Here is a 27,024-nt window from a genome sequence, read left to right on the forward strand (position 1 = left end):
GCCAATTATGATGTAACAGTCATGCTTGAAAAGCTTTGAAATCTCTAAAACAAACATAAGGTATTATTATCATCAATAACAACAATTATGTTTTATGATTTTCATTGTAAGCACTGTCATTTTATTTATGTCTATAAATAAGAAGGGATAAAATGTGCTATCAAATATCTGTTTAATAGGGCTTAATTATTTATTATGGGACTTAATAGTATATTTAATAAAATTAATGAGATTCTGATTACTTGAGCCTACCACGCTCTTTGGATGGAAACTCTCTTTGATAAGAAGTAAAGCAAGATTGCCAGTTTTCTTATGAGAATTACAGGGTTTGAGGATTAGTCAACTGAGAATTGGTGAGGTCCTCCTCTAATTAATGTCTTCCCACTGCTGTTTGCCCTAATCTCCCCTTTTATTACATTTATTACAATGCTTCAGCGGGATGTCTGTGTGGCAAGGAAGATCTATTAAATAAGGTTACTATTCGGTTAGTGAAATAGCAATAAAGGTCCTAATTCTGCATTTGTTGCTTTGTTAATTCCTTTTAATTTAAAGAGTCATCTTGAGGGAGGCACACACTTTTAATGGGAAGAACAATTGGACTGGAAGTGAGGAGATCGACAGCCAATCTTGCCTTTGCAATTTTGGGTGGGTCATTGGCTCTCTTTGGCCTCCAGTTTCCCAAATTATAAAACATAGGGTTTGGACAAGAGGATCTGTAAAGTCAAACTAGCCCCTAAATTAAACATTTTGCTGATTTAAAGGAAACATCTTGCAGAAACTGATGAGGAGATACATTTCCACAGTGTTATTTGAATCTCACTTAGATTTTTGCAATTGTCTTTTAACTGAATTTCCTGCTACCAACATTTTAATGCAATAACTGTTCTGTATTCCATTGCCAGATTTAGGTTCATAAAATGCTAGTTCATTCCCTGTTCAAAAACATTCCATATTAAGTCTGAATTTCAAGACTGTCTGAATTTTGATCTGATCTTATTCTCTGCAAAATTCTTCTTCTCAACCCCATGTTTTAGCCACTTCCCTTGCTATAATTGAATATGTTTACATTTTGTCCTCCACATCCTTACTTATGCTATTTTATATACCTGATACCCTTTCTTTTCCAACCGTATCCCCTTCTACCCAGCACTCAAACACACATTTTTAACCCCACCTACTGAAATTCTATTCATTCTCTAAGGTCAACTCAAGAACTATTTCCTTTAGAAAGTCTTCTATAATTATACCAACTGGAAGCAATCTTTTCCCCTCTGACATCCTATAAGACAATATATTTACAACTCAATAATAAACATTTAGCACATTTTTTAAATGTGTATGTGTTCTGGTCACTGTCATTGGTACTGGGGATAATATAAGAGGAGAAATGGACATGGTCACTGTCCTAATGAACTTACTGTCTCACGGGCAAGACAGATATTAGTCATAATTATATAAATTGAAATAAGTTATATGGAACTTCATTTCATTTACCTTTTTACTGTTTAAATCTTAGCTCCTATAGTAAATTGTAAACTTGAAAAAGGAGTGGTTTTTCTAATCTCTGACAATATTAATTCATTTCTTTTTTTTTTTTTTTTTAAATTTTTTTTTTTCAACGTTTATTTATTTTTTTGGGACAGAGAGAGACAGAGCATGAACGGGGAAGGGGCAGGGAGAGAGGGAGACACAGAACCGGAAACAGGCTCCAGGCTCTGAGCCATCAGCCCAGAGCCTGACGCGGGGCTCGAACTCACGGACCGCGAGATCGTGACCTGGCTGAAGTCGGACGCTTAACCGACTGCGCCACCCAGGCGCCCCTTAATTCATTTCTAAATAAATATTTATAGAATAAAAGTAATGCTTGAACTTTCAGATTTGGGGTTGTAAATTTAAAACGGTCACTAAGATTGTCCTAGATGAGAGAACAATTTGGACATTTTCCCCTACTTTCTCAAAGTTAAGTAGAAGTTATATTGGATTAAGTGCATTAATAAAAACCATGCATTTAATTTGGAATCTAAAAGATTCATTCTTGCCACCCTGTGTTTTAAGGGTTTTAATATTAAAGTAATTGTATTGTTATATTTTGACATCTTCATTTCATAAAAAGGTCATAACTTTTCTAAAATATGGATACTAAATACTGTCTATATATATATAGGACTGTGAAACTAGTTATGGATGCTACAGAATAGTATGAGTTCAATAAGCATTTGTTGAATGCATACCAGAATCTTATGGTGTGAGCACAAATCAGGCACAATTTATGCCATCTGAAAGGGGTAGTTTGGGGGGATGGCAGCAACAAATATTAATAGTAGCAAAATTTTGGATCCAAATATGGCTATTTTGTTTAATGAATATAAGTTCATATAAATCCCAACAATAATGTTCTTAAGAAGATAGAATTAAGAGCATACAATGTGAAAATAATGAAAACTCTAAGGAATGCTGTGACCATATTCATCCCATTGTGTCAGGTCTCTGGTTTCCAACATAATTTATTATTGTTGTAAATATTGTTGCTGTTGTTATTTTATAGAGGGAATGGAAATACTTCAAAGATATACTTTGAGCTCCTATGAATATTTTCAACTTAATATTTTTGGGTATAGTCATCCATTGTTCACACTAATCACAGGCCTAGGAATCTCACCTTCTACACTGATGACTGGTTTCCAATTACCAGAGAGGAAATTTATCAGATTGGTTAAACTCTTAACTCTAGATTCAGATAGGTCTGTGTTAGTACCAAAATCAAGGCTTTACTGCTTACTAGTAGTATGATGCCAAAAAAACCATGTCTCACTAAATCTCAATGTTCTTATGAATAAAATGGAGTTAATTACAAAACTATCTCACAGTAAATACTAAAGAAATGTAGCTATTCTTTATCTTTTCAAGCAGAATCTAATTTGAAAATGGAGGACCTTTATTGTACTTGTAAAATATTTTCAATCTGATGCTGAAATAAGCACACTTTCATTCAGTGAAGCAGTGATAATTAAGATGGGTCTAAAAGCAGAGGATAATATTTAGCCAAAGAAATAAAACTAAAGGCACCTGTATGAGTTTACATATGCATGGTCAAGTTACAACCAAATTGTCCACTACTGCTCAAAAGAGCATGAATTTTAAAGAAGATATAGGTTCTTTTTTTTTTTTTTTTTAGGTTTATTTTGAGAGAGAGAGAGAGTGAGAGAGAGAGAGAGTGAGCAGGGGAGGGAGAGAGAGAGAATCCCAAGCTGGCTCTGTACTGTCAGCACAGAACCCTATGCTGGGCTCGAACTCCTAAACCGTGAGATCATGACATGAGCCAAAATCAAGACTCTGATGCTTAACTGACTGAGCCACCCAGTCACCCTGAATGTATAGGTTCTTTTTTGCTCAGTTTTGTTTACAGAATCATCATGTAGTAGTTCATGAAATCATATAGGATAAGTCTATAGAATATCTTTTTAAGGAAAAAAAAAAAAAGCATAAAAGCCCCATAGTTCCAGAATTGTGAAGGCACAAAGAAGCTTTTAAATTTAGCATTACAAAAAAATAGACTTAGGGAACTCATTGGGGGAGAAAAAAAAATAGAGAGGTAGATAAAAGAAAAATAAGACAAGTAGCCCTGAGTCCAATAAATTTTGTTCCTTTTTTGTCTTTGTAATATGCATTTAGAAAAGCATCTGACAACTGAGTGAGAATAACATGCTCTTTTCAACATTAATACTTTCTAGAATATTAACATTATAAATTTTGCTGTCAACAGTTCAGAAATCCACAAAATTAAGCTTATATGAATCTCCTTGTTGAAGTGAAGCTACATAAATTATAGAAATAAAATTAATTTTGAATAAGTACTATTTTGGTAAAGCTGAGTTTATTCCATTTAGGTTGTTTTTTTTCTGCTTAAGGAATGGCATCATGTGGAGGTTATTAAAGTGAATTTATAAAGAATTATAAAAATATATATTCTATCACTAGTTCTAACTCTCAGCAATCTTTTACTCATTACCTGGAAATGTAACCTGTAAACTTCAAAATGCCATCTTATACTGCTAGGTCTTATTGTGTTCTTCACCAAAGCTCATGATAATACATGACTGTGATCAAATTTGAGATGGAAACAAATGTCAGGTGGCGAGAGAGAGAAAGAAAAGGGAGGGAGGGAAGAGAGAAAGGGAGAATAAAGAAAAAATGAGATTAAAGGCCCTAATAAATCAATCAAGAGGCAATATCAGATCTGCAGGAGCATATCTGCCATCTTGAGAAAACTGGGGGGAGCTCTGTTTCCTTCCTAAGAAGATATTTCTTAGGATCAGTTTCTTATTTTAGTGGGACATTATTTCTTTTTTATTTTTTATTCAAGTATAGTTAACATACAGTGTTTTTATGGTTTCAGGTGTACAATATAATGATGCAACAATTGTATACACTTCTCAGTACTTATCAACATAAGTGTACTCTTAATCCCCTTTATCTATTTCACCCATCCTCCCACCCACCTCCCCTCTGAAAACCATCAATTTGTTCTCTGTATTTGAGTCTGGCTTTTGTTCTGCTTTGTTTTCCTCTTTTTTTTCTTTGTTTATTTTTTTTGTTTCTTAAATTTCACATTGAGTAAAGTATGATATTTGCTTTTCTCTAATTTCACTTAGCATTATATCTTCTAAGTTGATCCACGTTGTTGCAAATGGTAAGATTTCATTATTTTTTATGGCTGAGTAATATTTCAGTATGTGTGTATATGTGTGTGTGTGTGTGTGTGTGTGTGTGTAAAATAAAACAACATATATACATACACATACATACACACACACATACCCATCTTCTTTATCCATTCATCTATTAATGGGTACTTGGGTTGCTTCCATATCTTGGCTATTGTAAATAATACTATGATAAAAATAGGAATGCGTATATCTTTTCATATTGGTGTTTTGCTTTCTTTGGGTAACTATCCAGTAGTGGAATTACTGAATCATATGATAATTCTATTTTTTCATTTTTGAAGAAATTCTGTACTGTTTCCCACAGTGGCTGCACCAATTTACATTCCCATCAACAGTGCAAAGTGTTCCTTTTCCTCCACATCCTTACCCACACTTGTTATTTCTTATGTTTTTGATTTTAGCATCCTGACAGGTAAAAAGTGATATCTCTTTGTGGTTTTAATTTGTATTTCTAGGGAGACATTATTTATTTTTAAAGTATAAACTTAAGTAAATCTCAAGGTGACCTAGAACAATATGAGAAATAAGTTCTTTTAGTATTACATTCTGAAATGCTTGTTAGATTTTCTTTAGATTTCTTCTAATGCATGTTAATTTTCAGTTAAATAATATAAGATTTTCATTGATAGAAATTACAATAATGGCTAAGTTTGCAATTATTCATGTGCTTGGAAACAACTGCAGCAATACTGATTTGTCTTGATCATCCTTAGTTCACACTTACTTACCCGAGTCTGAAAGGTATCCTTTGATTCAATAATGTGGTTTGATTTAGAATAATTAATAATACTTCAAATCAATGAAGAATGTACAAAGGCTTTGACTTTCATGTGCCATTACTTTTTCTTCTGTTGTAGTCTGTGTTGAAAATGTGAAAATGAACTTCCTTGTGAATTTTCCAGGTTTCCAGATAAGGGACTATAGAATAACTTTTGTGAAAATAGTCGCAAAGCAACTTGTTTTGTAATTGTATTCCACAGCTTCCTATTTCTGGGATGGCCAAATGTATGAAGAATGGATTATTTAACACTTATAACATATTTTGAAAACCTAAATCACATTGTTGCAACTAGGCAACTGTTGAAAAAGTAAGTACCAGATTTATTAGCAGCTATTTTCACAAAGATTCCATTTAATAATGTTGGTGTACCCTCTGTAATTTATTTGATTAATAATATTTGATTTGAACCCAAATGATGACTTCTCACATATATGACAGAACTAATGAACTGTGAAAGAAGAACTGTTCAGATGGTCACCAATAACCACTGCTTTGTTAATCCTTTAAATAAACTGGAGCTCACAATGTGTCCCTTTGAAGTCATAAATAATGTATATTTTTCTTTTGACTTTTAATAAGCCAGTAGGGTTCATCTCACAGTCTCCAAACACATATATTTTATTATGGGCCTCTGCAGTTTACTTTAATTAGTGTGTCTGAGTGCTTTGGGAGACTTAGCCCTACTGAAAACAAACAGAGTCTTACCATCTATAAAACATTAGCTCCCTTTGGTTTATCCTGACACAGCGGGGGAGGCTCAGTGAGAAACACATGGTGTAAGTAAACACTCATAATTGCATTAGCATTCTCTGGTGGATTGGTAATTCAAGCTCTGTTCCATGATATTGTAAGAGCAGTTAGAACAGGTTTACCAATCTTGTGGTCTGCTGGGGATTTCATCAAATTCCATGTGAACAGAACTTTAAGTGACACATCTACTGGAAACAGAGTGTGAGAGAAGGAGGCTGCTGTAAAATGGAAGCTTAGTATAGGCAGTATAACTTTGTTTTGTTTCTGATGTAGCTGTGGGATTTTTCAGTTCTAGTTGCCATTTCTTTCCCCATGTTATTTAATATCAGTCAGTTTCAGTCTCTTCTTTGAATACAGCCACTCTATGGACTATGATTGTATAATAAGACAGCTGGTTGATGGATTAAAATCTTCAGCTTTCAAGTTATCTATTTTGATGTAATTATACTCAAATATACTTGCCAATAAAATAACTATTCTACTAAATGTTGATCGAATGCATATATTATATTTTAAAATAATTAATTTGTAGTTAAATTTCTAAGTTTTATAGAGATATTTTGTATGGATAAGCCTAGTGTACATTATCACTCTTAGGCTTTTGAATTTAATATTCTAGCAATTACTTATTATAATACATGACCAATATATACGAGAGGGTAACAGGAATGAGAAGTATTCCCTAGTTGGATGAATCTGATTGACCTGGCTCTTTGCGTGATTTGACCAGTAGAAAATAGAATAACACGAGTGAAATATAACATTTGCCTTTCTCTGACTGACTTATTTCACTTAGTATTATATCTATTTTTATATAACTTTTCCATGCTTTATGTTTTTGCACTTGGATTTTCTTCACTTATGTTTTTCTTTTGGCTAAGTTTGGTCATGTTGGTCAAAATAGGCAACTAACTTGCTTAGGGTATCTGCTACGCACTTCAGGAAAAAAGAAATCATATCAAAATTTTGATTGAAGTCACTGATTATTGAGTACCATGTATATTCAGCCTGTACATGTGCTGTCCATTAAAAATATAATGCAAGAAATATAATTTTGCATTTTCTGGTGGCCATATTAACAAAAGCAAAAAGAAACAGGTGACAAAAATTTTACTTATATATTATTTAGCACAATATATCCAACACATTATCATTTCAACAGTAAACAATATAAAATGTCTCTGAAATCCAGTGTACATTTTACACTGAAAGGACATCTCATTTTGTGCTAGTTACGTTTTGAAATGCTTAGCAGCCACATGTGTCCAGGGGCTACCATATTGGACAGTACAGGTTGTACGTTTTCATACAGAAGAAGTAAATAGATGGTTGAAAAAAAGAACTAGGTTGATTTTTTTAAGCCACAAAAATTCATATTCCTTATTATATATATATTGACTTAAACATTACTCTTTCTGTGTCTGATTCCTGATCTTATTTTTAAATTGCAATTTTCCTACTTTATTCTAACCTCTTTTCTCAGATTCTGATTCTATTTCATTGTTTTCTCTCACTGGTCAATATTTTGAAAACTATTTGGAAAATAGTATGCATTCTAAGGAATGTAATTTTTCACATTGATGTCTATCATAGTAAATTGTGTTATTACTGGTCTAAAATTTATTTACTTAACAAGTGATTGAAAGAGCTATGTGGAAAAGATTATCTTTCAAGTATCAAAAAGAGATTGTGTTTTTCAGTATTATACTGTTTTGGATTGTTTTTGTTGGCAAAGTCCTCAGTTTGGAAGTATTCATTGCCTGCTATTGAAACACTATGAAAGAGAAAATATTGGAGCTTTGAAATTTTTTAGCGGAGTAAATAGCAGAGTACTAGAAACTATTCCCCCCCCCCAATTTCCATGTTTTAGAAGTAAACTTACTTTCTATATAGAACATATTTTAAAAATTTGCTTCACATACTGTGCTCCATAGTTTTTATATAATTCTTGCTGCTTAAGAAAATTTCTTCAAAGCATCATTTTGTATTTAAGGGAAAAAAATTCCAAAATGGAGAGAAAACTTACAAGTTTCTGATCCATAACTTGCTATATGTACAAAGATATTTCCATCTGGTGCTGCCTATTCAATTGTAAGGCTATGCTGCTTATACCTATTTTATATGAGTTCAAATTACACAGCACTAATATTTTAATATTTTAAAGTATTAAGAGTGCTAAGATAAAAAAATCATGCAATATTTATGTCTTCAGATGATTAATTTAAAAATGAAAATTACCCATAATACCTTTTAAAAAATGTTTTAAAATTATATCATGGTTCAAGTTATATTATTTAATTTGCTGAGCCAATGTTTAGTCAAATGGATCTTTTCATTTATCAAGTTTGCTGTTCACATTTCCCTATGACTATCATTGATGCCACATTTTTAAATATCTGAGTGTTTTAAGTTCTTTTTTTAAAATTTGTTCATATAGTGTAAATTTAAATGCATATTTAAGGACTTCATGTATAACTGGACATCATATAATATGTATATTTTACATATTATATAGACTCTAAGCATGTAAATAAAATAAAAATATATCACTTATAAAGTAAAAGTATAGATTATATTTAACTTGCATCACAGGTAAGTTTAAACTATGTGTATTTTTCATTTCCGTTATTTATTTTGAAGATTGTTTTATATAAAATCTGACATGAGATTCATTAGATATTTTATTATATCATTATAAATATTTAGTTGAAACATTCTCTAATTTTGTATTGACTCTTGGAAATCTTTTTTGAATTAACATATCCAAAAGTATATTCATATATAATCTTAATAGTAGAATTCAATTTCCTAAAATCAAAAGGTAGATAATATAACTAATAGAATAAGGCAACTTTTCTTAAACATCTGAACTATTAAGATAGGACATATATATGGAATTGCTTAAATTAAAATTTTTAATATGAGGCACACTAAAAGATATGTCAGTATATATAACAGTTTTTAAAAGTTGTAACACAACTTTAGTTTTAAAAAGATATTTTTCAAATTAAGATTTAATTTGTAGAACAACCGACTTTACGTTTTCCCACAATTTATGTAGGCTCTTTGTTTATGTATGAATGGCTATTAAAATCTCATGTAGGAAATCAATCTGCCAAAACTTTCAAGATTTTATTTGATAACTAAATGAACAGTGCTAAATAATTCTTTGAATTATCTCTGTAAACTTGTTCCCAGTGTCTTCTTTAGGAGTAGAAACCAGATTTGCTTTGAAATCGCTCAAAGTTTGCCTGCTGCCAAAGCTGAGCTGCGGGATAAGCACACCCACTGGCTTAAGCAAGGTGCCTGGCTGACTAGAATGGTTGGTGAGGAATCAAAAATATGCTTTAATCCAGTGTTCATTTTCCTATCACAAAAGGTGCTACAGAATGATTGCCATTCGCAAAAGAAAAAGGCAAGCACAATTAAAAGCCAGGTTTCTAATCCCCTTTGCCTGGGTTTAGAACCAGAGCCAAAAGAAATAGTGTTTTAACAGGTACATATGCCCTCCGGGGGAAGCACACCCCGACCACCTAGATGGTGAGATGAAAAGATACCAGGATTCGGTTGTATCACTGGCCAATAAATTGTGCCCCAACTGCTGTGGCTGACAGAAAAATGTAGAAATGGTGGGTGGTCACAAAAGCTCTATTTTGTGACAGTGGGCAGACAAGCATTGTGGCCAATCAAATATTTTCTTTTTAGCCTGTAGCTTCTGTCTTAGCAGCCAAGCCATATATCATCAGTATGTGAGAAAAATCTTAGAGTGAGGGCCTGACACTTGTGTGGATAGCTATTTCCCAATGATTGAAGGGCAGTCTGAGCTGCTAACTGCTAATTAGCCTAATTGACACCAAATTGAAAGGGATGACTCAGCTGTTGGAGAAACACCGCCTAATGGTAGTGTTGTGTCTCAGCTGCTTGAATGAGAAATGATTATTAATTGTACCCTGTGGAAAGAGAAACTGCTGCATTATATTAATATGGGGGAAGTAGAGGATTAAACTTCTTATTAATCTGACTGTAAGCTTGCCCCACCCTGCTGGTACTCTTGTCATCAGAAATAGCTGACACTAGTTGGGTAAAGTGGCTTAAGCTCTACTATTGCTCCACTGAGGATTTTGCAGAGAGGTTGAATTGCAAACCAACCAGCTTTCCGTCGGAGCACCAATACTGTTATTCTGTTGAGCACCAATACTATTAAAGTATATTTAACATTGAAGACTTAACCAACCAAAAAACTCAATAGGGGATGCTGAATAAGTGTTTGCCGCTGAAGAATACAAGTTTTTGTGGTTATTATTATTATTAATGTTTATTTATTTTTGAAGGAGAGAGAGACAGAATGTCAGTGGGGGAGGCGCAGAGAGAGAGAGGGGGAGACACAGAATCTGAAGCAGGCTCCAGGCTCTGAGCTGTCAGCACAGGCGGCGCTCAAACTCACAAACCTCCAGATCATGACCCGAGCCGAAGTAGGTTGCTCAACCAACTGAGCCACCCAGGCGCCCCAGTATTATTTTTATTTATTTATTTATTTTTTATTTTTTTTTTCAACGTTTATTTATTTTTGGGACAGAGAGAGACAGAGCATGAACGGGGGAGGGGCAGAGAGAGAGGGAGACACAGAATCGGAAACAGGCTCCAGGCTCTGAGCCATCAGCCCAGAGCCTGATGCGGGGCTCGAACTCACGGACCGCGAGATCGTGACCTGGCTGAAGTCGGACGCTTAACCGACTGCACCACCCAGGCGCCCCAGTATTATTTTTAAATACAGCAAACATTATTTCAAATTAATGAAGGGACTTTTATGTATTCTACATATTAATTTCCAATTGTTGGATGTGACAGTTGATCAGTGTCTACTGAACAAAGGAAGGAAGGCATCTTGAGGTTACTACAAGTTATAGATTCATGTATCAGCGAACACTTGAAAAGTAAATTGACTTTAGTTACCTGGTCTTTTTAAATTGAGAAACTAATTTCTGGTACCAATATAAAGGAAAAATTTTGAAATACAACTATTATCTGGGAGGGCTGTAGTTTTCTCTTCTCTTGTAAATTGTTAAGGATTCCATTATTTCTTAATAAAGATGAAATGTTTTTCTGTTTGCAGTTGTAGTACTGGAAGGACCTCTACAGGCTATTTGGGGTTTGGGCGAACTGACAATAGTAAGAACAACAGAGGAACTGCTGCCTTCTCTAACGTTTGAAACTTTTCATTCTGAAGGAAGTTATTGAATTAAAATAAGGCACAGTGATAAAAACAGATTTAACCAAGGCTTTTAAATTTTATTTGGGAAAGCTCATCGGGGAAGACAAAATTTGATCCTACTGTAACAACAGCTATAACCACAAATCTTCATAAAGATTTGATCTAGCAGTTGAGAAACAACATTACATTTTTTTGGTCCCTAGTAAGATGCAGAGTTGAATGAAATTATATCAAATGTAGTCAGTTTCCAAGTTGGCAATGAGATGTGTTCTAAGTGAGCATTTTTCAAATAGGTTGGGCAACAAAGTGGATTTAGATTCCAGAAGAGTGATTTGATCTTACAATATCCATTCATTCATTCACTGATTTATTCATTAATTCAGTAAAATTTCTTTAGCATGTATTCAGGTATCATATAAAATCTCTGGGCTAAAGGTCAGATTAGCTAATGGACACCATTAACTTATAAATGAAATCAGAATATTTCCAAAGACAGTGGTAGAAAATAATAATTATGCTGCTTACCAAATAAAAGAATGCAATTTTGAATCCTTTTTGTGCCTTTTTAATAAAACACATGAAATAATGAAATTTCTCCCTTCTCAAAAATATCCTTATTTTCCACAGCAGCCCAAGGAAGAACAAAGATATTTATCAAAACACATGAAAATATAAAGCTGGCTGTTGCCTAACTTCCCACTTGGAGCAAGTCTCCTGGTAGAGATGATCTCAGTGGTAACATGATTATAGTGTCAGTGAGGAGAAAAAAGGAAGGCGAAGTATTGGGAGGGTAGAAACTCATTTTAGAAAAAAATATTTGTAGGGTGCAATCGGAGCCAGGTGCTTTCATTTATTACCATTTTTCAGATGCTCACCTGGCCTCCTATGGTATAGACAGGTTATCCTTAGAAAATCTGGGCCAAGAAGTTTGGAGAAATAGTGACAGTACAGATGGCAATGATTTTGGACAATTTTAGGAATATAGTATTTTCCCTTACCTACAGTTTGACAACTGAATTCTTCCACTGCTAAATTCAGAAATGCTTCTACAGTATTTCTTCCCTCGATAGCCTTCATATTACATATACTGTAAAATAACTGAGGGTACATTATGCAGGTGCAGCTATATTATAGATATGCCTTCTAAGGCACTGTCCAAAAGATGGTATCACAAGATTGAGGAAGGGGATAAATAGTCATTTATTTATTCAATACACACATGTCCATCCCCTCTCTATGCCAGGCACTTGAGTATGCACTTCCATGTGGAACCATTCATGGTGACCCTACAGGTTAGGAGGTGGCAGGAGGCTCTGAAATCAGCACAACCTTGCATGTTGAGATGTAACTTAGGGAAGAGTTCTAGTTATTTACCTTCCTCTTGACTTTATTTGGGGTGCCAGGAAATAAAAGCAGTTACTTCTCTGGGCCTAAGAATCACCATGGAAGTTGTCTTTTCCTTTCCTCTTCATTTTTGTTCAGACCATGGTATTGTCAAGATGTGCAAAGTGGAGAGGGAGGATTTGAGTCTTTAAGCTCATGGGTTCAGGGAAAGAGGTTTAATATCAAAAGCTTAGCAGAGAATTAGACTTTGTTTTTCAGGGAAGAGAGAGATGTGATGGGAAAAGGGGAAGGAAGAGTGATGACTGGGGTGCCTTTAATTTTCCTGGTAACCATGTGCATAGCTATTTGGAATGACAAGTTGGGACGTCACTGAGTTTTTGAAGTTATTTCCAAGATTGCCGTGAAGTGGTGTGGTGTGCTGGAGGTGGCTCATAGAGGCCTTCAGGAGCTGGTTGTGTGCAACTCTTCCTAACTCTGAAGTCAGGGACCTCTTCAGTCTCTCAAAATTGGCTGTGGTAGAAATGTTTACTCCATGGAAACTGGCAAATGCTATAAATCAGGGCTGGGTTTCTCCCCACCCCAGAAAGCTGGTTGGTAACCATTTACTGGCACACCACTGGCTGTAAGAGATTTAGGATCTCAGTGACTCGTTCAACCACACACAACCGCACGATGACTGTGAGTTCCAGCAATTAGCACTTAGCTACTGATACAGTATAAATCCAATCTGAATCACTCAAAGACACTGGGAAACCCAGCTACTGCAGTTGCCTCATCGACGATACATAGCAAATAATATGACAATTGTTCATTCGTGTCACTCTCAGGTTTTAGGTATAAATAAAGACAAAACCACAAATAGTTTAGGACTTGTAACATGAGACAAAACACTTTCTTGTTCACAAGGCATCGATATCCAAGGAACTTGTTTCACATTAAAGACTTGCTAAAGGAGAGGAGTTTTTAAAACAAGAAATAAAAGAAAAAGATCAGGAAAACGTATGCTGGAGTTGATAATGTGCTTTTGTGACACTGCAAATAGGAGTATTTCTGGCATTGTTTCTGAAAATTTACATTAGTTTATTTGAGTTTCTAATGGATAGGGATATTTATACTTTATTTTCCTTGATTCTTTTATTTTAAGATTTTCTGGTTTAGTGGTTCCCATCATTCTTACTATGTGATTGTTTTTACTTGGCAAGGTATTCTAATCTCATTTCGACAAAAATTGCCTAGAAGAATGTAGATTTGCTATACTTGTATACAGTTGTATACCTTGTATTGGAGCTAACAAAAATGTATTTATTTTGGATCAAAAAATATTTAGTCTTTCTGGTGTTGTGGCTTTCTTATAGTTTCTTGAGTTAGTTTAAAAATACTTGAACTGAAAGTTAGGGTATACATGTGTTTAATTACATATACATTATCTAATTGCATATATATTGCATAAACATAGAAAACAAAAAGGATATATATTAACATTTGGGGAATGGGTAGGGAAAGAGTGGGACAGTTATTTTTTAATGTATACATTTGTGTTTGAATTTTTACAATAAATGTATATTAATTGAGTACTTTCAAGTTTCGTTTTTGCAATGTTCTCCTCACTCAGCCCCCTAAATGCAGGGGGAAAAATGCAATGAAAGGAATAAAGATAAGAGAATGTAGTGTATAAATAATTTTGTGTGTTTTGCCTTTATTTGTCAAAAGAAACATACATGAGCATTTTTTATGCTTTCAAAAATCTGACTCATCTTTTTTCTGTTACTGTTTCAATTTTTATACAATACAAATAATCATTATATGTATTTCCCAAATGAGATTTCGGCAAAGGTTTTGTTTTGCTCTGCTAATGTTTTGATGTTTATATGGAAATTTTTATTAGTCCAGTTTTGAACTGGAACTTATTTTGTAGAAGGTTTCTTGCCCTGAAATCTTAATGACATAGGCTAATCTGCCTAATTGGAATAGTTTACATAGTCAAGAGTTTGTTTGTCATGTGGTTTGTAAAGCAAGGAAAAATAGAGCTGAGATTTTTTTTTTTCTAACTCCACTGGATTACTATGTTTTTTATGTTGATACAACTTGAATTGTGGTGGTAATATTTTTTTCATTATTGTTAAAAAATTCAAGTAATTCGAGTGACAGTTGAACAAAACAATGGGGATATATTCAATAAAGGAGAGCCCTGAAGCTTACTATACTTTATGCACCTTTTAACAAGATGAAAGTAACATTTTAAAGTCTCAGGCAGTCAGAAAAACAGTTGGAGGTGTGTCGTTACCACATCACCTCAGCTTTTTTCAGTCAAGAGCTATTTCAGATCTCTTTGCGGTATGTTTGGCAATACACTTAAAAGATTACTACTTAAGCTACTAATAACCTGGCTTCAAGCAATTGTCTGTCTGTCCATCCAGCTGCCTATTCTTTCTTCAGTTTTCAAAAACCCCAAAATGAACAGCATGAAACACAACAGCAACACAAAAGGAAGAAACCATAATCCTGCTCTGAGTTTCTCCCCAGCTTTCAGACAGCGGTGATATTACTAGAAGGCTAATGTACTCTGGACTCATTTTTAAGCTTTTTCAGGGAGTAGAGTGCGATGGGGGTAGAAGACAGAAGGTGATGTGGAATGGAATAATTTTGAAATTTCCATGACCTCTTTTGTGTTTTAATCTCTCCCTTTCACTATTTTAATTTATATTAGGAAAGACAAATCTCTTTAGAGTTTTGAAGTTTTGTTTTTGAGGGATTCACTTGATGGAACATTGCTCTCATGAGTCCAGCTAAAGACAAAACTAATTTGGGGTGTTTTGAGGACAGAGGCAATTTACAAAGTAATCTTGTTGCCTTTGACTCACTGCTAAGGTCCATATTTTATTTATCTCATATTTCTGGGGACTCATATATATAATATAGTTGACATTTACTTAAAAATAATTTGCTTTTAAAAAGAAGTGGAGCATTCATTTAAATTATAAAGCCAGAAAATACGAACAAGTAATAGGTTGTTCAATTCTGTCATATTTGAATTTTGTACACTTTCATAGGCAGTAAAAAATATTTTTCACTTTTCCTGTTAACACTAATATTAACAATTACTGAATAAATCAATGCCCTAGAATTCGTTCATGAATGGTAAAATGTATTGATATTTAATAAAGTGTTCTCATGATTTTGTGGCATTTTAATTTTATTGCTCTGAAATAACTGACTATACACTACATATCCTGTATATACAATCATATATATATATGTGTGTGTGTGTGTGTGTGTGTATGATATATACTATATATGTGCGCACACATATATATCTAGTGTTAATATACATTATTTCTTAACTATATTTTATTTTTATGTTTTTTCTTTTTTTTATTTTACTTAAATCCAAGTTAGTTAACATATAATGTAATAATGATTTCAGGAGTAGAATTTAGTGATTCATCACTTAGATATAAAACTCAGTGCTCATCCCAACAAGTGCTCTCCTTAATGCCCATCACCCATTTAGCCCATTCCCCCACGCAACACCCCTCTAGCAATCCTCAGTTTGTTCTCTATATTTAAGAGTCTCCTAATGGTTTGCCTACCTCTCTGTTTTTATCTTATTTTTCCTTCCCTTCCCCTATATTCATCTGTTTTGTTTGTTAAATTCCACATGTGAGTGAAATCATATATTTATCTTTCTCTGACTGACTTATTTCGGTTAGCATAATACGCTCAGGTTTTATCTATGTTGTTGCAAATGGCAATCTTTTTGATTGCCTAGTAATATTTAATTGCACATACATACCACAGCTTCTTTATCCATTCATCAGTCAGTGGCCTTTTGGGGTCTTTCCCATGTATATTACTAATGGTTGTAAACATTATATTTTAACCTTTTTAAATGTTAAGCATATGAGACTGGTTCTTCCTATTTTTTTTCTCATTTCTATTTCAAAGATTTCTATTTCTATTTCTATTTCTATTTCTCATTTTCTCATTTCAAAGACAGAAGAGATACTCAGTTATGTTTGATAACTTGATTGATAAATTGAACTTTCATTTCCAGTGATCTCTGTGGTCTAGAGAAAGTCAAGTTTCCTCTTCGTCAAATGAACCCAGGTCTACAGCATTCCTAAGATTCTTTATTATTCTTAGATTCTCTGTGATTAGCCCCAAAGTAAATATTCAAGTTAGTCTAAACCAGTTTCTTGAAAGTATATAAATGGAATATTTAAGTAGATAAAAATGAGGTGTTTAAGGTTTCTGGAATATGACCAGAAGACCAGTGGAAGGCCGCTGGAATATGACCAGTGAAGACCATGGAAAAGACACTGTACTATAGAAAAGGACTGTGCAGTGTACTTTTTTGCACTTGGTCACTGACCCATTGTCCCCTGGTGGGTATTCCCTTCCAAGGTGGCTCTTTTTTCTCCTGCTCTTCTCTGGCTTGTGGAAATTACTCATTTCCTAGCTCCTCTCGGGTTTGCAATCTCTGAGAGTGAGAACATCTTTCTCTGCCACATACCTGGCCATTCCCTGTGCTGCTTCACTGTGGATCCATTCTTTGTAGAGAATCTGTGGATGTGATATGTCCAGGTTTTGTAGAGCTGGAAGTTTATAATAATAAAAAGTCTACAGGGACTTCTTTTGCAAAAATAACACAAAATTAGGTACAAAAAGAAACTTTTATAATGAGCAAAAGCCTAACAAATTTTAAAATTTCAAAAGCTGGAAAAAATGGCAAACACCACAAAATCTAGAAAAATAGCATGATTATTTTACTCGACTGCCACACAACGATAGCTTTTCTCAACACACTTGGCAGCATTTTTTTTATTGCTTCTTCATATGACAAAGCAATATTGTAATATAAGTTTCTATAAAGAAAATGAAAAGATAATTATGTCTTTTCTTTGGCATAGTGCATCAAATTTTTTTATTATTGACAGTTTAGAAAAGTTTCTTTCTACTCACGTCTTCTTATTGGTAATCTTAAGTAAATGTTTAAGGTTGTTGTTAGACTTGAGAAATCCTCTATCAAATTTCTTTCATGAGTTAGATGTGTGAAATTGTCTTGTCCAGTGACCAATCTTAAATCTCTTTAATTTGATGACATTCTTTACCCATATTGCTAAGGGCCTTTCAGAGGGCATTGGGAGGATATCATGCAGTTAAGGGGCCGTAAGTTTAAACATCATTTCTGCATGGTAACTCCACATCTGGTGATAGTGTTGGCAAAGAAAAGACTTTGGCGTTAGATCCATGCTCAAACTTCACTTTCATTACATTTTAGCTGTATAATGTTAAGGGATTCATTTAACTTCTCTGGGCTTCATCTTCCTCAGTTCTAAGTTGGGAATATTAACGTATCAACCTCAGTAGATTGTTTTGAGCATTAAAATAATAGTATGCTTCTTGAAACTATTGGTTCTGTCCTTCACTTTCCCTTTCACAGTATTTCCTAATCAGAATTTTAATGAGGCCATTTGCAACCAGGTCTTCATGCCAAAATTGGACATTTTTTTATCATTATGTCTAGCTATTTGTGAAAGATATTTGGCAACAAAATTGGGACATTTGTGAAGATAAAATACAAATGCTTTGAGAACCTAATATGTGCCAACTACTTTTTCATGTATTATTTTGGCTTACATGTCTTGGGCTTTCTTATCAACTCAGCCACATATCTGCACACAGAGAGAGTCACTCTCTCACATGACCCTATCTCATTTTCTTATTACCACCAGAGTTTAACAGTATCTAAACCTAATTATAGGGGCGCCTGGGTGGCTCAGTCGGTTGGTTAAGTGTCCGACTTCGGCTCAGGTCATGATCTCGTGGTTCCTGAGTTCAAGCCCTGCATCGGGCTCTGTGCTGGCAGCTCTGAGCCTGGAGCCTGCTTCAGACTCTGTGTCTCCCTCTCTCTCTCTCTGCCCCTCCCCCGCTCATGCTCTGTCTCTCTCTCTGTCTGTCAAAAGTAAATAAACATGAAAAAAATTAAACCTAATTATTTTTTTAATTTAATTTTTAATTTTTTTAAAATTTACATCCAAATTAGTTAGCATATAGTGCAACAATGATTTCAGGAGTAGATTTCTTAGTGCCCGTTACCCATTTAGCCCATCCCCCTCCCACACCCCCTCCCATAACCCTCAGTTTGTTCTCCATATTTATGAGTCTCTTCTGTTTTGTCCTCCTCCCTGTTTTTATATTATTTTTGTTTCCCTTCCCTTATGTTCATCTGTTTTGTCTCTTAAAGTCCTCATATGAGTGAAGTCATATGATTTTTGTCTTTCTCTGACTGACTAATTTCACTTGCCTAATACCCTCCAGTTCCATCCGTGTAGTTGCAAATGGCAAGATTTCATTCTTTTTGATTGCCGAGTAATACTCCATTGTATATATATACCACATCTTCTTTATCCATTCATTCATCAATGGACATTTGGGCTTTTTCTCTACTTTAGCTATCGTTGTTAGTGCTGCTATAAACATGGGGGTGCATGTGTCCCTTCGAAACAGCACACCTATATCCCATGGATAAATGCCTAGTAGTGCAATTGCTGGGTCTTAGGGTAGTTATATTTTTAGTTTTTTGAGGAACCTCCATACTGTTTACCAGAGTGGCTGCACCAGCTTGCATTCCCCAAAATAAACCTATTTATTCATGAATAAATGAATGAATGGTCTCATATAATCCTACAACAGCTCAGAGAGAGAGGCTGACCTTACTTTTAGAAGTAAGGCCTCTGATAGGTAAATCCACTTGTCTCTAGTAACACAGCTCATAAGGCCCCATCAAACCAAAGTCTTTCTAAATTCCCCCTACATTTTATTATAGTTGCATTCTTTACAGATTTTGAGGCTCTTCAAGTCATTCCTTGCAGATAGATTCTTAATCCATACACTTTGGATTGGTCCTCCTGAAATACTTTTTAATCTTTAAGCTTCTCTGTTTGATACATTTCATTCATTAATAATCAATTATATTTTAAAGATGTAGTAAGGTCTTTTTAAAAAATTATCTCAATAATTTTTATCACTAAACCTTTTACTCAAACACCTCTTTGCACATATTGTCTGTAAGTTTATTAATTTGTGACTCTCTGTTAAGATTAAAGAATGGGTTTTTTTGTTATATGAATAGCTATTAATGTAAGAGTTACAATTATACAATTCATGGATTGCTACTTTTTATAAAAGTATAATGCACATTGCAATTATAGTGAATGTAAGTGTGCTTTGATAATTTACAACATCTCTTCGGTTCTCTTGTACCAAAGAATATTCATGATGAACATCAAATGTTATTGTTCCTCAGACATAGAAGGTATAGGAGATAAAGCTGTCAGAAACTAAGATTGAGTTTATGAACTAATTTGGATTAAAAAAAGTCATTCATGTTAGCTTGTTTATTTATTTTTATTTCTAGTTTTTTTTTTTTAACATTTATTTATTTTTGAGAGACAGAGAGACATAGAGCACGAGCAGGGGAGGGGCAGAGAGAGAGGGAGACACAGAATCTGAGGCAGGCTCCAGGCTCTGAGCTGTCAGCACAGAGCCCGATGTGGGGCTTGAACCCACAAGGAACCCACGAGGAACCCACAAACCGCGAGATTATGACCTGAGTCGAAGTCAAATGCTTAACTGACTGAGCCACCCAGGCACCCCACTTGTTTATTTTTCATTTACCTTCTTGTCCATCAGAAAGAGAGAATGATACAATTGTATTTTTATATATCCCTTTGGATTTTGGAAAAACTTGAATCACATCATTTCTACACTAACTCCCTAATATCTTACAATTCCAGTTTCGCTGACAGTGTGCCCAACCTTATGTTTATCTATGCCCTCTACTCTAAACTGAAAACTCCATATTCAGCTGTATACACTACAAATCAATGTCAATGTTTCTTAAGTATTTCAAATTTAAAGTGAACTCCTGATTTCTCACCTCCACTCCCCCACACCTAATCCCCTAGTGATTTTTCCTGTTTCTGTAAATGACAGCTCTGTCTTTTCAGTTGCTCGGACCCCGAGTCATCTTTTTTTTTCCTTTCTTTCCTAGCCCAAATCCAGTCTACTACATATCTTGTTCCACCACTTCTGACCACTGCCCCCATTACCATACAAGTTCTTGTAGCCACCATCTTGTGGTGAGATTATTGCAATAGTCTTTCCTTTTAAAAGTAAATCAGGTTGGGACGCCTGGGTGGCTCAGTTGGTTGATCGTCTGACTTCGGCTTAGGTCGTGGTCTTGCGGGTCGGTGAGTTCGAGCCCCACGTCATCAGGCTCTGTGCTAACAGCTCAGAGCCTGGAACTTGCTTCAGGTTTCGTGTCTCCCTCTCTCTCTGCCCCTCCCCCACTCATACTCTGTCATTCTCTCTCTGTCAAAAATAAATAAACATTTGAAAAAATTAAAAAAAAAAAAAAAAAAAAAAGGAAATCAGGTCATACCACCATGGTCAAAACGCTCTTGTGGTTCTCCAGAAGTTCTCTCCATCTTTTACTCTGTTCCAGCAATGCTGGCTCCTTGGAGTTCCTTCCTTCTCCTAAGCACACTCCCTATGGACCTTTGTGCGTACTATTTCCTCTGTTTTGAACTGTCCTTCCCTGATAATAATGTAATATGCTTCCTCTCCTCCCTCCCTCATATCTCTGTTCAAATGTCACTTAACAAGGACGACTTCCTTAATTACCTTAAAGAAGAAAGGAACTTTTTCTTCCTCCTCCCTTCAAAATTTTCTATTCCTCTTCCCCGCTTTAGTGTCCTCCATGTCAACCATCAGCATCTAGCATACAATACGTTTTAACTATTTGTTTGTTTTGTGGCTTCCCTAAGTAGGATATAAATAGCATAAGAGCATGGGCTATATCTGTTCTTTAGTTAATAAACTCTGTTTCAAACAGTACCAGCCATAGAGTTGGCACTCAATAAACATTTGTTTGAATAATGACGTCTCACTGAATGAATGAATAGTAAGTGGCTTTAAACTGTGTACTCACACTGTCGTTTGTATGAGTGATCTCTCTCTCTCTCTATAGATACATTACTCATACAGGGTCCCAAACTTAAAATTAAAAAAAATAATATTCAATTTTAAATATGAGAAATATAAATGTTACAAACTTATAAAAAACATAATTTGAAAGTTTAATTATTTAAAATTATTTTATTACCATACTTAAAGAATTTTCTTTAAATAACTCTGTACATATTTCTTCTTGCAAGGTTACTTAAATTAAAGTTATAATTTCTGGGGTTCCTGGGTGGCTCAGTCGGTTACGTGTCTGACTTCAGCTCAGGTCATGATCTCATGGTTCATGAGTTTGAGCCCCGCGTGGGGCTCTGTGCTGACAGCTGGGAACCTGGAGCCTGATTCAGATTCTGTGTCTCCCTCTCTCTCTGCCCCTCTCCTGTCTGCACTCTGTCTCTCTCTCTCTCTCTCTCTCAAAATAAATAAATAAATAAATAATAAATAAAAACATTAAAATTGTAATTTTCTACTTACCTACAGTGAATAGGGTTTAGATATTTTTGTTAATTGAATATCTTGTTAATGTAGAAATTACGATCAATTAGTTCACAGATTACTACTTTTCTTAAAAGTGTAAGGCACATCACAGTTACATTGAATGTAAATTTACTTTGATAATTTAGAAAACAACTCATATACATAATAGATTGTTGATGTAATAGTGCAAGTAAATAATAATAAAAAGTAAATTTTTAATATTAACTTTATTCATGCCATAGTTTCTGGTAGAGAAAGCCTTTTTCTCTGTCCACTTCATTAATCTGATCTTTCTTCCTTAGACTCTTGTGGGGTCACATAAAAACTGTTGTGCATACTTTTTTTTTTTTTATATGAAATTTATTGCCAAATTGGTTTCCATACAACAGTCAATGCTCATCCCAAAAGGTGCCCTCGTCAATACCCATCACCCACCCTCCCCTCCCTCTCACCCCCCATCAACCCTTAGTTTGTTCTCAGTTTTTAAGAGTCTCTTATGCTTTGGCTCCCTCCTTCTCTAACCTCTTTCTTTTTTTTCTTCCCGTCCCCCCATTGACTTCTGTTAAGTTTCACAGGATCCACATAAGAGTGAAAACATATGGGGGCGCCTGGGTGGCACAGTCGGTTAAGCGTCCGACTTCAACCAGGTCACGATCTCATGGTCCGTGAGTTCGAGCCCCGCGTTGGGCTCTGGACTGATGGCTCAGAGCCTGGGGCCTGTTTCCGATTCTGTGTCTCCCTCTCTCTCTGCCCCTCGCCCGTTCATGCTCTGTCTCTCTCTGTCCCAAAAATAAATAAACGTTGAAAAAAAAAATTAAAAAAAAAAAAAAGAGTGAAAACATATGGTATCTGTCTTTCTCTGTGTGACGTATTTCACTTAGCATAACACTCTCCAGTTCCATCCACGTTGCTACAAAAGGACATATTTCATTCTTTCTCATTGCCAGGTAGTATTCCATTGTGTATATAAACCACAATTTCTTTATCCATTCATCATTTGATGGACAATTTAGGCTCTTTCCAAATTTGGCTATTGTTGAAAGTGTGGCTATAAATATTGGGGTACAAGTGCCCCTATGCATCAGCATTCCTGTATCCCTTGGGTAAATTCTTAGCAGTGCTATTGCTGGGTCATAGGGTAGATCTATTTTTAATTTTTTGAGGAACCTCCATACTGTTTTTCAGAGCGGCTACACCAGTTTGTATTCCCACCAACAGTGCAAGAGGGTTCCCGTTTCTCCACATCCTCTCCAGCATCTATAGTCTCCTGATTTGTTCATTTTGGCCACTCTGACTGGCGTGAGGTGATATCTGAGTGTGGTTTTGATTTGTATTTCCCTGATGAGGAGCAATGTTGAGCATCTTTTCATGTGTCTGTTGGCCATCCGGATGTCTTCTTTAGAGAAGTGTCCATTCATGTTTTCTGCCCATTTCTTCACCGGATTATTTGTTTTTTTGGGGGTGGAGTATGGTGAGCTCTTTATAGATTTTGTATACCAGCCCTTTGTCTGATATGTCAATTGCAAATATCTTTTCCCATTCCGTTGGTTGCCTTTTAGTTTTGTTGATTGTTTCCTTTGCTGTGCAGAAGCTTTTTATCTTCATGAGGTCCGAATAGTTCATATTTGCTTTTAATTCCCATGCCTTTGGGGATGTGTCAAGTAAGAAATTGCTGCAGCTGAGGTCAGAGAGGTTTTTCCCTGCTTTCTTCTCTAGGGTTTTGATGGTTTCCTGTCTCACATTCAGGTCCTTTATCCATTTTGAGTTTGTTTTTGTGAATGGTGTGAGAAAGTGGTCTAGCTTCATTCTTCTGCATGTTGCTGTCCAGTTCTCCCAGCACCATTTGTTAAAGAGACTGTCTGTTTTCCATTGGATGTTCTTTCCTGCATTGTCAAAGATTAGTTGGCCATACTTTTGTGGGTCTAATTCTGGGGTTTCTATTCTATTCCATTGGTCTATGTGTCTGTTTTTGTGCCAATACCATGCTGTCTTGATGATGACAGTTTTGTAGTAGAGGCTAAAGTCTGGGATTGTGATGCCTCCTGCTTTGGTCTTCTTCTTCAAAATTACTTCTTCAAAATTATTTTTGTGGTTCCATTCAAATTTTAGGATTGCTTGTTATAGCTTTGAGAAGAATGCTTGTGCAATTTTGATTGGGATTGCATTGAATGTGTAGGTAGCTTTGGGTAGTATTGACATTTTAACAATATTTATTCTTCCAATTCATGAGCATGGAATGTTTTTCCATTTCTTTATATCTTCTTCAATTTCCTTCATAAGCTTTCTATAGTTTTCAGCATACAGATCTTTTACATCTGTCAGGTTTATTCCTAGGTATTTTATGCTTCTTGGTGCAATTGTGAATGGGATCAGTTTCTTTATTTGTCTTTCTGTTGCTTCATTGTTAGTGTATAAGAATGCAACTGGTTTCTGTACATTGATTTTGTATCCTGCGACTTTGCTGAATTCATGTATCAGTTCTAGCAGACTTTTGGTGGAGTCTGTCGGGTTTTCCATGTATAATACGATGTCATCTGCAAAAAGTGAAAGCTTAACTTCATCATTGCCAATTTTGATGCCTTTGATTTCCTTTTGTTGTCTGATTGCTGATGCTAGAAATTCCAGCACTATGTTAAACAACAGCAGTGAGAGTGGACATCCCTGTCGGGTTCTTGATCTCAGGGAGAAAGCTCTCAGTTTTTCCCCATTGAGGACGATGTTATCTGTGGGCTTTTCATAAATGGCTTTTATGATGTTTAAGTATGTTCCCTCTATCCTGACTTTTTTGAGGGTTTTTATTAAGAAAGGATGCTGAATTTTGTCAAATGCTTTTCCTGCATCGATTGACAGGATCATATGGTTCTTATCTTTTCTTTTATTAATGTGATGTATCATGTTGATTGATTTGCGAATGTTGAAACAGCCCTGCAGCCCAGGAATGAATCCCACTTGATCATGGTGAATAATTCTTTTTATATGCTGTTGAGTTCGATTTGCTAGTATCTTATTGAGAATTTTTGCATCCATATTCATCAGGGATATTGGCCTGTAGTTCTCTTTTTTTGCTGGGTGTCTGGTTTGGGAATCAAAGTAATGCTGGCTTCATAGAATGAGTCTCCAAGTTTTCCTTCCCTTTCTATTTTTTTGAAATAGCTTGAGAAAGATAGGTATTATCTCTGCTTTAAATGTCTGGTAGAATTCCCCTGGGAAGCCATCTGGTCCTGGACTCTTACTTGTTGGGAGATTTTTGATAACTGATTCAATTTCTTCACTGGTTATGGGTCTGTTCAAGTTTTGTATTTCTTCCTGTTTGAGTTTTGGAAGTATGTGGGTGCTTAGGAATTTGTCCATTTCTTCCAGGTTGTGCAGTTTGTTGGCATATAATTTTTCATAGTATTCCCTGATAATTGCTTGTATTTCTGAGAGATTGGTTGCAATAATTGCATTTTCATTCATGATTTTATCTATTTGGGTCATCTCCCTTTTCTTTTTGAGAAGCCTAGCTAGAGGTTTATCAATTTTGTTTATTTTTTCAAAAACCCAACTCCTTACAACCAATCCCTCAGAGATACAAACAATTATCAGGGAATACTATGAAAAATTATATGCCAACAAACTGGACAACCTGGAAGAAATGGACAAATTCCTAAACACCCACACTCTTCCAAAACTCAATCAGGAGGAAATAGAAAGCTTGAACAGACCCATAACCAGCAAAGAAATTGAATCGGTTATCAAAAATCTCCCAACAAATAAGAGTCCAGGACCAGATGGCTTCCCAGGGGAGTTCTACCAGATGTTTAAAGCAGAGATAATACCTATCCTTCTCAAGCTATTCCAAGAAATAGAAAGGGAAGGAAAACTTCCAGACTCATTCTATGAAGCCAGTATTACTTTGATTCCTAAACCAGACAGAGACCCAGTAAAAAAAAGAGAACTACAGGCCAATATCCCTGATGAATATGGATGCAAAAATTCTCAATAAGATACTAGCAAATCGAATTCAACGGCATATAAAAAGAATTATTTACCATGATCAAGTGGGATTCATTCCTGGGATGCAGGGCTGGTTCAACATTCGCAAATCAATCAACGTGATACATCACATTAACAAAAAAAAAGAGAAAAACCATATGATCCTGTCAATCGATGCAGAAAAGGCCTTTGACAAAATCCAGCACCCTTTCTTAATAAAAACCCTTGAGAAAGTCGGGATAGAAGGAACATACTTAAAGATCATAAAAGCCATTTATGAAAAGCCCACAGCTAACATCATCCTCAACGGGGAAAAACTGAGAGCTTTTTCCCTGAGATCAGGAACACGACAGGGATGCCCACTCTCACCGCTGTTGTTTAACATAGTGCTGGAAGTTCTAGCATCAGCAATCAGACAACAAAAGGAAATCAAAGGCATCCAAATTGGCAAAGATGAAGTCAAGCTTTCGATTTCTGCAGATGACATGATATTATACATGGAAAATCCAATAGACTCCACCAAAAGTCTGCTAGAACTGATACATGAATTCAGCAAAGTTGCAGGATACAAAATCAATGTACAGAAATCAGTTGCATTCTTATACACTAACAATGAAGCAACAGAAAGACAACTAAAGAAACTGATCCCATTCACAATTGCACCAAGAAGCATAAAATACCTAGGAATAAATCTAACCAAAGATGTAAAGGATCTGTATGCTGAAAACTAT

The 27,024-nt window shown here is 35.1% G+C and overlaps 1 long non-coding RNA gene across 1 annotated transcript in view; it reads left to right on the forward strand.

Annotated features, from left to right (window-relative positions):
- Nucleotides 1-27,024, forward strand: part of LOC121030941 (uncharacterized) — a 155,034-nt gene that overhangs the window by 76,427 nt on the left and 51,583 nt on the right. The window contains exon 2 of the long non-coding RNA XR_005790470.1: nucleotides 5,708-5,815. This is a non-coding gene — a long non-coding RNA (uncharacterized LOC121030941). The remainder of the gene's footprint in view (nucleotides 1-5,707; nucleotides 5,816-27,024) is intronic.

This window comes from Herpailurus yagouaroundi, unplaced genomic scaffold, assembly GCF_014898765.1.
Source record: "Herpailurus yagouaroundi ecotype Mexico unplaced genomic scaffold, PumYag 28, whole genome shotgun sequence".
In the NCBI taxonomy this organism is placed as follows: domain Eukaryota; kingdom Metazoa; phylum Chordata; class Mammalia; order Carnivora; family Felidae; genus Herpailurus; species Herpailurus yagouaroundi.